Raw genomic sequence first — 11,130 nt, forward strand, 5'->3', positions numbered from 1 at the left:
GACATTGAGTTTGGAAGCTGGATTGTGCTCACACACGTGGTGGGTGCTCACTCAATCTCTCATTTGCAAGAGACCTTCTGCTCTGCAGACCTTCCTCCAGTTAAATCCAACAGAAATCACATCTAACCTAGAAACCACTGTCTAGGCTTCTTATGGGCATGCTAAAGGAGAGGAGGGAAAGAACTGCTTGTGACTGGACGACCTCCAGGCTGTATGTACACAGCTTGACTGTAATCTGAGCATAATGGGTGTCTTTTTCTAAGTGAAACTACTGCCAGTGCTTACAGATTTCTGTTTGCAGTTTTATGGGGCGAGAGCTGCGGTCGATATTCTCACATAAAATGTAATACTATCATCATGTGCCAAAAGGCTAACTGAAAAGACTCATTATTTTGTAATTGAATCCCTTATAAATTATATGGAGATCATATGTTGACTGACACATCTGGTAGGACAGTTCTTGACTAATCCTTTTTCCTAGGTCAGGTATACCAAGTTTTGTGTACAAATAACCAATTATGCATTCAGAGGGAGGAAAAGTGATTTTCAGATGCTGGTAAAGCCAAGCTGGAAGGAGTGATGGTGGTAAAGGAAAAGTGGATTCACAGTTTCTCTGGCTGAGGTACAGCTGAGTGCTCCTGCTCCCATCTGACAAAGGGCTATTGTCAAACAGCACGCACCGGAACTATGAGTTTAAAAGCAAAAATCAAGTTCATTAGAAGTCAGTGCCTTTACCTATGTGAAGCTGAGAGACAGGACCCAGCAATCCTCTCAGATGTTAAACACACAGCATTTACAAGGACTTCATTGCTCCCAGCCAGCTCCCTTTTCCTATTCCCAGTCCTCCATATGCCATTCATTCGCTGTGAGCTCACCACAAGCTTTGCAACTCATTTCCCAGCTGGACAGCTGATGTTCTGAAAGGCAATATGAAATGTCTCAGCCCAAACTCACCTTTGTGTATGCACACCTATGCAAAATGCCTTAGCAGCCTGAGTGTTCATGGTAGATGTCATGATGGGAGGAAGAGTTATTGTATTAACCCATCCCTGGCAGTGTTCAAGGCCAGGTTGGATGAAGCCTTGGGTGATGTGGTTTAGTGTGAGGTGTCCCTGCCCATGGCAGGGGTTGGAACTGGATGATCTTAAGGTCCTTTCCAACCCTAACTATTCTATGATTCTGTTACAAACATCATGAAAGCCTCTTCTCCTGCAGTAGGCTTTTCTTAGTAACATACCAGGCTTTACATCAGATGGAAGGTGCCAAGTGTTTGTGGGACAGGGTAAGTATTAACAGAATCAGTGCTAACTACCCAGGCTCAGGTCTGTGAAATGCAAGGGCAAGGAGGCAGCACAGGTCACATACAGAAGTTGTGTACTGGCTCTATGGTAAGAAAGGTGAACAGTCCCTGTGCTGGCTGTGCAAGCACACAGCTGCTCATCAAACAGTAAGACTTTGTTCCTCCCTACTTGCTCACTACAGACCTGCTGCATGGATTCAGCCTCTAAGTCCTTCTACAGATATCCCTATAGTGTTTTTAGGAAGTTCTCCCTATGGTGCTGCATGGATGATGGAGTGAGGTCTGCTCTCCCTCCCTGCCCTCTACCCAGAAAGAACTGCTGTATAACCCAGAGGAGACTTCCCTCTGACAAAAAGCTGGTAAAGGAAAAGTGGGACCTATCACACTGACGATTATGCAGCACTTCTGATGATCTTCTCCGGGGCTGGTCTCCCTCAAGAGCTTTATAACACCCCATGTCATTCCCAATGGGTAGATTTGCTGTAAAGCAGGCAGGAAATTACCATCTCTGAAATGCTGTCTCAGAACAGGGACAGCAATAACAGCAGTTCCTGTGTGTGCTACACAATGCACTGTTTGAAGAAGGCAGGAGCTGGCTGCATGAAGCAGACCATCCTGCACAAAGGGTCAAGAGAGGCACTCCACCCTTCTCCATCCTTTTCTGCTAGTACCTGGCACCAAAAGCCAGGCTGAGCCTCCCTGCCAAAGGCTAACCCTGAGCGCAGGATAACCCCAATGCTTTGCTGCATCCAAAGGACAGGCTGCAAACAGTTCTTTGGGGAGGATTTAAGAGCAGAAACAAACCAGTCCTCATTTCAGTAAGCAGATTATGTTGCTCAGCATTAAAGAAAGAGGCAGAGCTGTTCTTCATAAGAAGTCCAAGCCCTGGTTCCCCCACTAATGCCGGAAAAGCTGCAGTTTAACTTCTCAATGCTGACCTCAGGCTTACCCCTGAGAGTCCTGTCTGGGTACAAGCTGTGTGTTTGCTCTCTGTACTCCTAAGGACCATAACCCAAATCACCCCAGAGACGCTGTGCAATGGAGATAACCTTGTTTAGACAAATCAGTTTGTGGAAGGTTCAAGATGATGCACTGAAAACACCTAGAAAGTGAGGAAGAGCTACTCAAAACACCTTTTTTACTTCCCACAGCAGGGATCAGAGATCCCTTTCTCTAGGTACTGATTCCAGCTGCTGGAATCTTCTGTTCCTGGGGGGTGAGGGAAAAGGAGGTCAGCAAATATACAGGCTTACGCTTGTCATTAATAGAGGTTCAAATCACTGTCTTAAAACAGGGTACTTGCACACCTAAAACACTGGGACAAGCAAAGAATCATGAGGTTTCTCATTGAGATATGTGCATATGTTTTCCCAGACCATTTAACTGCCCAGTACTTAAGGAAACCCTGTGCCAGCTTTTCTCTTCCTGGGGGATTTTGACCAATGTAAATAGAACTTAGCACCCGTTTTGCACTGTTTGCTCTTTCGTGTATCTGTGTGTGCATGATGAAAAAGGAAGGTTTTCCCCCAAAAAGCTGTGTGAATGTGTTCCTTTACTCTGACTTCTATAAATACACATAATAACTGGAATAATATTGAAAGTTTTCCTGTAGACCTCTTAGGTCTGAGTACATCCAGCACACATGGAGAACTTGGAAACCATAAGCATGGGTAACTGGTTATTCCTTTGTCTTGTTTTATACAAATCCCTCAGCTTCTGGGGCAGTGCATCATTGCCTCAATCATTAACCTCCATCAGCTCTGCAGTCACAGAATGCTTTCTTGAAACGTATTCACTAGATCACCTCAGAATGAGCAACCTCAGACCACAGCCAGCAGATAAGACCAAAGCAGCTGCCACTGAACCCAATAAATGTGTTTGCCAGGTTCCCATCTCCCTCTCCTGCATGGGATAACCAAGTCAAGCTGTGCTGCTTGAAAGTGAAGGGGCAGATGTCTGTAGGTGAAGAGGAATATGACTTTCTAGGCTTGGTGTTTTGGCTGTTACACATTCATTTCAAATTCAGCCATGGCACAAAGCTTGTGTCACAATAACAGAATCAAATTAACCTTGAAATGCCTTCTGACCACTGGAAGGGCTGTGCTGCTTCCAAAGCTGGCATCAAACTGTGATATATCTGGAAGTGAGATGGGCAGCAGATGTGAGCGGTAAGATGTTATGAGGAGTTAGATCTCAACAAGCAGTCTGAGAACCGCATAAGCAATACTGATGTAGCAGCTGATACACAGTGGAGGTGTTATTTCATATCCTAAATCAGTATTAGATGCATTAGGGAGCTGGGGAAAGTGCTTTAAACAGAGGCAACCCATGGCACAGCATATTGGGATATCTGGAGTGGATAGCTTTCTGCTGCATGGACAGTTTTGGGTTGGGGAATGTTTACATATTTTACATAGGTCACAAAAGTAAAAGGATCCTATGCTCTAACAGTGACAGCCTGTCATTATTAATGTTACAAATTCTAGTGTGCACTGTCACTGTCCATAGCAGCCTTGTGCAGAACGTGGTCACTAATGCACTCACAGCCTGGACTCAAAAGAACCCAGTCTTGTGTAAGCACAAGGCAGGATTCAGCCAGGTCAGATGCTGACTGTGCTGTGCTGAGTAAGACAGTAAAGATGTTTCAAGCAAGAGAATATTGGAGATATTCAAGGCCCGCCTGGACAAGTCCCTGTGTGATGTACTCTAGGTCACCCTGCTCTTGCAGGAGGGTTGGACTGGATGATCTTTCGAGGTCTCTTCCAACCCTTGGGACTCTGTGATTCCTGAGTATTTAATTCTACAACTCCCCCTTAAACACCACTTATGCTGGTTAATTGTTACTCTGAAACCAAGGCTCACACTTCAATTTTCCCTCTTTTTCCACGAGTGGAGGACAATGAAACTGATTTCAGAGGCTGCCACTCATTCTTCTCTCTGCACATCTCTCTGGCTCTTCCACTGCCCTTGAGCTATGCAGCAACTGCCTGGGAGGTCACATTGTCTACCAGATCACCACAATGATTGGATTTAAATATACCTCATCTTTCCACCACTTCCCCCCAAAATAGGGGCTTACTTTTAACCTGAATCACTTAACTAGGTTCCCGTTAACAGCTCTATCCCATCAACAGTTTGCTGGCACAACTGACGGGAGAGTGTCCATGGGAGTAAGGCAACAGGATCTTTTAAAACCAACTTTGCAGCTCAGGTCAGTGCATCACAGAGTCCCTTTCCCATAAAAAAGGATAGGTGTGTAGCAGAAGTAGATTTTGATTTCCATTAAGTCTTGAATACAACACCTGAACATTTAAGCTCTCTAGCTGACAGGACTAGCATCTCAAAGCACTCTCTTCCAAAGGCAGCATATCTGTAGTCCAGACCAGAATTATCATAAGGGTTCAAACAATGTTTCACTGTTCAGTATAGAAATGAAGCCATTCCACACATTTACACTGCATAGCTAACTGGCTGCATACATCCCTAGCAAACAGTCATAGAATGGGTTGGACTGTAAAGGATCTTACCTATCACCTAGTTCCACCCCTCCTTAAAAGCCTGAGTCATACTCCATTTTTACTTAGTTATCTTAACCTGTTTGGGTTTGCACTCCAGCTCTCATAACATCAGAGCACTTTCTGCTGATACAGCAACATGCTCTTGGAAAAGAAATAAGCTATACTGTTAAAAGCATCCTCTGCAGTTATTGGGAAGCCTGAAGCTGAGGAGGAGCAGTTATCACTTCACTCCTGTCAGACAAAGCAGGACAGTTTGAGTGTGTGGATCAGCCAAAAAGACATAGAGGAGAAAAACTCAGGGTAATCACTATCAAGCAACAAGAACAACTGCTCATGTTCTTGAGGAGTCCTTGTATGTGACAGACTGCTATGGCCTTGAGCCAGGCTTTGACTGGTGTGAGAGCTGCAGAACTGGACATTCTGGCTATTTAGGGACTTTCAGAATCACATGTGGATTTGCCTGACACCAAAACCTCCAACTCTGTGAAGGGCCCAAGGACATGCTAACTCACAACAGACCCTTCAGTATATAAGTCATTGAAAGCTGAACCAATATAAGCTTGCCACAAGCAGAACTAAGTGTCACACTGTGGTAGGCTACTACTAAAGTTTTCAGTTGTACCTTCAGCCAAGACCATCTGTCTTTTCCCCATTGATGAGACCTACAGAACAAGATGTTGTATTAGACTGAGAAACTTCATACTCATTTTAAGGGTCATGCTCGAGCATAATTCAGTGCTGACAGCAGCAGTTTGTGTCCTCAGTGCCTGACTGGTTGCCAGACAGCAATGCCTGTGCACACCAATGCAGAGGAGAAAGCTCAAGCACAGGGGAACCAGTGCTCTGAACAACATGCCTGCTGACCAAGGTGACAGGTCATTAGATCCAAACACCTCTTGGTGAGTGGGATAAACAGAAACAAGGGTCATAAATCTGGTTCCAAGTAACTTCCAAGTGGACTTGCAGGATGCTATAAGCCTGAGGAAACAACCCTCCCTGGGGTTGTGGCTCTCTGCCTTCCTGCTCTGCTAACAGACAGACATAGACCTTACCACAAACCTGGGTGTGAGATATAGGAGGGCTCTAAGTGATGCACACCCTGTACTGCCCAACTGCTGCCTTGATGCAAGGCACAAAACCTCTGACCTGCTCCAGAGCATGTGATAAGGCAAAACCCACCAGAGAAGCTGTAAGGCTCTCCTCTCTATAGGTGATGGCCTGAAAGCATGCCCTCACTGTATTCCAGCCAGCATCCAACTGCACACAATGTTTTAAAGGCCACAAGGGTAAGCAGCAAGCACAGCAAGGAGTCCAAGACAATCCTGTATGTATCTCAAGGAACTAATTTAATGACTTCTAGAAGAAATAGTTTGTACTACAGAGGAGGGTGAGGAGTTGGGAGGAAGGCTGAGAGAGACGAGTGAGGCTGTGTACTGGAATTAGAACATGAATTTTCCTAAACAACATATGGACTTGAACCTTCCACAGGATTTGCATCCACTTGCCAAGCTGGCTAAGATGGCACACCTGAAATCCCTGTCCCTGCCTCAGTATAACACTGTGCTCCAGGTTTAACAAATCCCAGCTCTCGGCAGGCATTGCTAGCCAAGGAACAGTCTTGAGCTAACATGTCCCTGTTGTTCTCATTCAGGGCTTAGCTTGCATGATGCCAGCCCAGAGCATGAGCAGGGCCAGGCCATATGCCAAATGCAACAGCACCCATCTTCAGTGCATCAGGTGCTTTGCAAACAATTGTGCAATACAAAGTTTGGGGTTTTTTTTATTACAAACATGATATTTTTGTTCCCCCCAACCAGAACAAGCTATAAATCAGTTTTGCAACCAAGTTTTATCATTTTTCACATCTTAGACCAGAGGAGGAAAGAAAATCACAACCCCCTGCCAAAGCGATTCCTCCTTGCCCATGAGTCACTGCTTTGACTCAGCCCGGTGGGACACGAGCCATCTGACAACAATAGAAAGCTGTCAGTTTGCATCGCAGAGTTCAACAAGCTCACGGGCCCTAAAAATAAGCCTGCTAAGCTGCTGAGGTCGTATTTTCCTACCACATTTCCTGCCGAGCGGTTCCAACCATCATTTGACCACATACTACTTCATTGATAGAACTTTTATTGCAGGCAGAAAGGTTTAATTAGTAAGTAAGGAAGCAGGGAATTCCTGTTGGTGGGTTTTGGGAAGGGGGGAGCAAGAGGGAAGAGCAAATGAGACAAAGAATTATGAGCAATGTGTGCATTTTCCTGGCATCGGCAGCACTTCAGAGCAAGCGATGCTATGAAACACACCTCCTTCCTCTGCATGGGTCTGTCCTTTCCTTCCTTTCCATAAAGGGTGGTTTAAATAAAGAAACATCTGCACAAAACTCTGCAGCAGAGGACCCCTAATCAGGCAAAGATAAATATAAGTATGTGGGGTGTGCACAGAGGCAGAGGATACCAAAGGTCATTGAGACAAATGGGTGCCAAGTCACTTGAGCTGTGGATTAGAATTGGCAGGGGTTTCAGGGAGACCAGTGCCTGGCCCCAGCAATGGGAAAACATGCTGGAGTACAGACACAGGCAGTACTTACAGGGAAGTACTGAAGTATCATAGTACAGAAAGGACATCTCAGTAAGAGGAAATGCTACAAGGAAATCTATGCAGCAGATGTATGGAACAAGTTCCTGATCACACACAGAAGCTTGTGGTGTGTGGAGTTCACAGCTACAGCTGAATTACCCTTTGGTTCAAGAGTGGATCATGTGTAGGATCTCTCAGAAGCAGGGCCTTTATTTCTCTATCTTTCTGTCTGTATTTAGGGAGAATCCAAAGCAAGAGTTGCATCCTGACAAGAGGATGTTTGGGACTCCTAACCACTCTTTTCCCAGCCTCAGATGAAGGTGTTCTCTGGATGCTTTACAGAAAAGAAGGACATGGCCTCTACTCTTAAAGGATGTGCTCAATGCTTTCACATGCTTTTACAGAAACAACAGTCTATACACCAACAGTTCAACCACCCCAACTCATACAGTGTTTCTCTAGCTATATCATCTCACCATTAAAAACAATATTTATCTGTTAACAGTGATCACCACAACAGTCATCACTATGCTTCAAACAGGAAACCTCAGCAAACACCCCTTGGGGCTCCCAGCAAACAGGTTTCCAGCAGCCACTGCCGGTTGGGTTTTCACATCTCTCTTTTGGGCTGCTCTTTCCATTGCTATTCTGTTGAATGTTTCACTGGTGGGAGGTGGGTAACACAGGAGATTCAAAGCAGTTCCTCAGAAACCCAGCTCATTTATAGAGCCCAAGCTCTAGCAGTAAAGCTTAATCTCATAAGGCTAAGCACACAGTTGCAGATGGAGCAAGCAGAGACCTATAGCTAGAACAGGATATACTGGCTTTGTGTTTGGCTGCTGCAGAAAGAAACCTAAGGGCTCTATGCAATGAGCAGAGATCAAATTTACCCTTTTTTCTTGCAGGGTTTGAAGTGAAAGAGCATATTCCACAGCTGCACATCTCAGCTTTAGTGCACATTAAGCCAGAACTGCAAGGTACTTATCAAACAGAGTTAAGACCATGCAGCTCAAGGTCACATCTTGCTCTGCACAAGACAGCACAGTTTGAATGTGACCTCACCCCATGTGAAAAGCCCTCTCATCTCAGTTATTTCACAACACTAAGGAAAACAGTTCTCTCTCTCCAGTCACTTCTGACATTATGAAGCTCCATGTCACAGCATTTCACACATTCAGACCCCAAGAACCAACTGGCTAAACACAAGTGATTAGAGATTGCCAGGTAGCTTCTTAGTTCCTCAGTAAAAGAAGCTGGTGGTAGACAGCAGGTTTCTGATTCACACTGGGAGCATGAAAAGCCAATGAGGAAGGAAGCTCCATCCCCATATGGAAAACAATGTTTTAACTAAGGAAACACAGGATAATTATAATACAAAGGGGTGCAGACAATTCACAAGTTGAATGCCTGTGTGTTAGCTTGCAAGCTCCACTGGTGTTTTAGAGACTGTCCCATAAAAGGCCGTTTATTCCCAGCACCATAGCAACAAAGAAAACAGGTTTGTGTTAGGTCCTCTTTACTGCAGCCAGGCTTGCAGCCTTGTCTCCAGCAGGAAATCAGAGAAGGAATTCTGACTGCAAGTGATCAGTGCTGAAGATGTGTATTCAGATAAAGAGACTCCTCATCCCGTTCCTTTTGTTTCTTGATTCATAGTCAAACTTTAATTCTATGCATATGGCTTGGCAAGTTTGAGCTACCATAGCAACTCTTTTCAAGCTAGCTTCAGAATGGCAGAGCAAGCTGGCAAAGGGGAAAGGTCATTATTTAAATATCTTATTATTATTACTTTTAAAAGAAATTGATGCCAAACACACAAGAAAAGCAAAAGTTATTTTTAAGCTTAATCTTTTTAAAAGTAAAACCTCCAATATGAAAAGCCTTCACTTTAGGATCTGCAGATTCTTGGTCTCCTCTCACTGTGTGGCCTACATAGCCATACATCACTTAAAACACTGTCTCCTAAGGAAGGAGCAAGCTTTTGTATGAAGATGTAGTGCAAGAGAGCAAAGGATGCTTTATTTTCAGGGGTGTATACTTTGGAGAATCATGCAGAAATAGTCTTGGTCTTCCCTGATGTAGTCCCTAATGTTGAAGTTATAATGTTGAAGTTGTCTTTTATAGGTACACTGATCAACAGAGGAAGAGGCAGAGCAGATTGCTGACAGGGAAACTAACCTCCCTTGGGAGTCAGTCTGGGATTACCCATTGTCTGATGGACTGTAATTTATCCTTTTCATTTAGAAATGTACAACAAACCTGCCCAGTGCACTGCACACTGTTTCTGAGCAAGCACACCTTCATTCATGGCTTTGGCTCAGAGCAGGGACACAGGATGCAGGCAGGACTGATGCTGACCCCAAACACAACAACCTTCAGAGACCTCTGCAGCCATTTCCCCAAAGAGAGAGGGGGGAAGGCAGCCTTAAGAGAGCTTTATGCTGAGCTGGCCCCAACCTATTACAGACTTGGAAGAGGTAAGCCCTAGCCCAGGGGTCATGCCAAGAAGCCTGCTTCCCCCCACACACTATATTCCTGTACCAGAGCTGGAGCTGTTTGTACAGGGTGCATTGCACTAGCCATAGAAGTCAGACAGTGTTTCCTACAATAGCAACAAACCCCCCAGACACCAAATTACACAAGGTACAACTGTACAACAAAACAAGGCTTAATGTCCAGAGCCTGCAAGCTCCTGTGGTTTGGACACCTGAAGCAGCAACCACTGCCTGCACCAGCACTGGGGCTTCCTGCACAAGTGCTTTCACAGCCTGAATGTCAGCAACATTGTCTTTCCCCTCCAAACACTCAATACTTAAACCTAGCAGTGGGAAGGAGGCAGCTGGGCATTATTTGGCTGTGAATACCCAGGTGATCCTACCATAACCATCAATATGCCTGGCCACACTATGCTAAACCACTACTGACACACATGATTTCATGTAAGAGCTTGAGACAACAGCTGTACAATTACATCAGGCTACCAAGAATTTTGTTTATAGGCAATGCCATTATTTCTCTTTGGTCTTTGAAGCTTTGTTTCACGTTTCAGGTGAGAACTGAGGTGGGGATATATGTCTGGTATAGGGTGCAACACCATTCTTAGCACACCCCCCCCGGGAGGGCTCATTAGACATCAAGACAAAACCAAAAGTATCCCACTCACAGCAAGACCCTAAAACATGAGACATCTTTTTCTTTCAGCTTTCATGAACAATAAGAATATGATCCACCCAACAAGGAGGTTTGCATAGACAGCAGCTAAGCACCGGTTGCTTACCTCTGATCCAAAGGCATGACTCGGCAAGCAGGTGGATGTAACCACAGTGGTGATGCTGGCTGGTATCAGTGGGCAGACAATATCCCCTGCTCTCTGCAGGACTGGTGAGACAGGATCAGGTATGGGCATCATCCCAACACTTTTCTGTCTGTCATCTGGAAGGGACCCTGAAAAGGAATGTGCTCATTTAGGATCTGCAAATTCTTGGTCTCCTCTCACTGTGGTGCCTACATAGCCATACATCACTTAAAACACTGTTTCCTAATGGAAGGGGCAAGCTTTTGTATGAAGATGTAGGGCAAGAGAGCAAAAGATGCTTTATTTTCAGGGGTGTATACTTGTGACACAAAGACAGACATGGACTCGGGCAAATAAAAAGAGGTAAAGCAAAAGAAAACTTGTAGTAACTAGAGGGAAGGAGAGAGCTAGCTAGAGAGCAGACAAAGGGGCAGAAGGCAGAG

Source organism: Melopsittacus undulatus, chromosome 6, assembly GCF_012275295.1.
Source record: "Melopsittacus undulatus isolate bMelUnd1 chromosome 6, bMelUnd1.mat.Z, whole genome shotgun sequence".
NCBI lineage: Eukaryota > Metazoa > Chordata > Aves > Psittaciformes > Psittaculidae > Melopsittacus > Melopsittacus undulatus.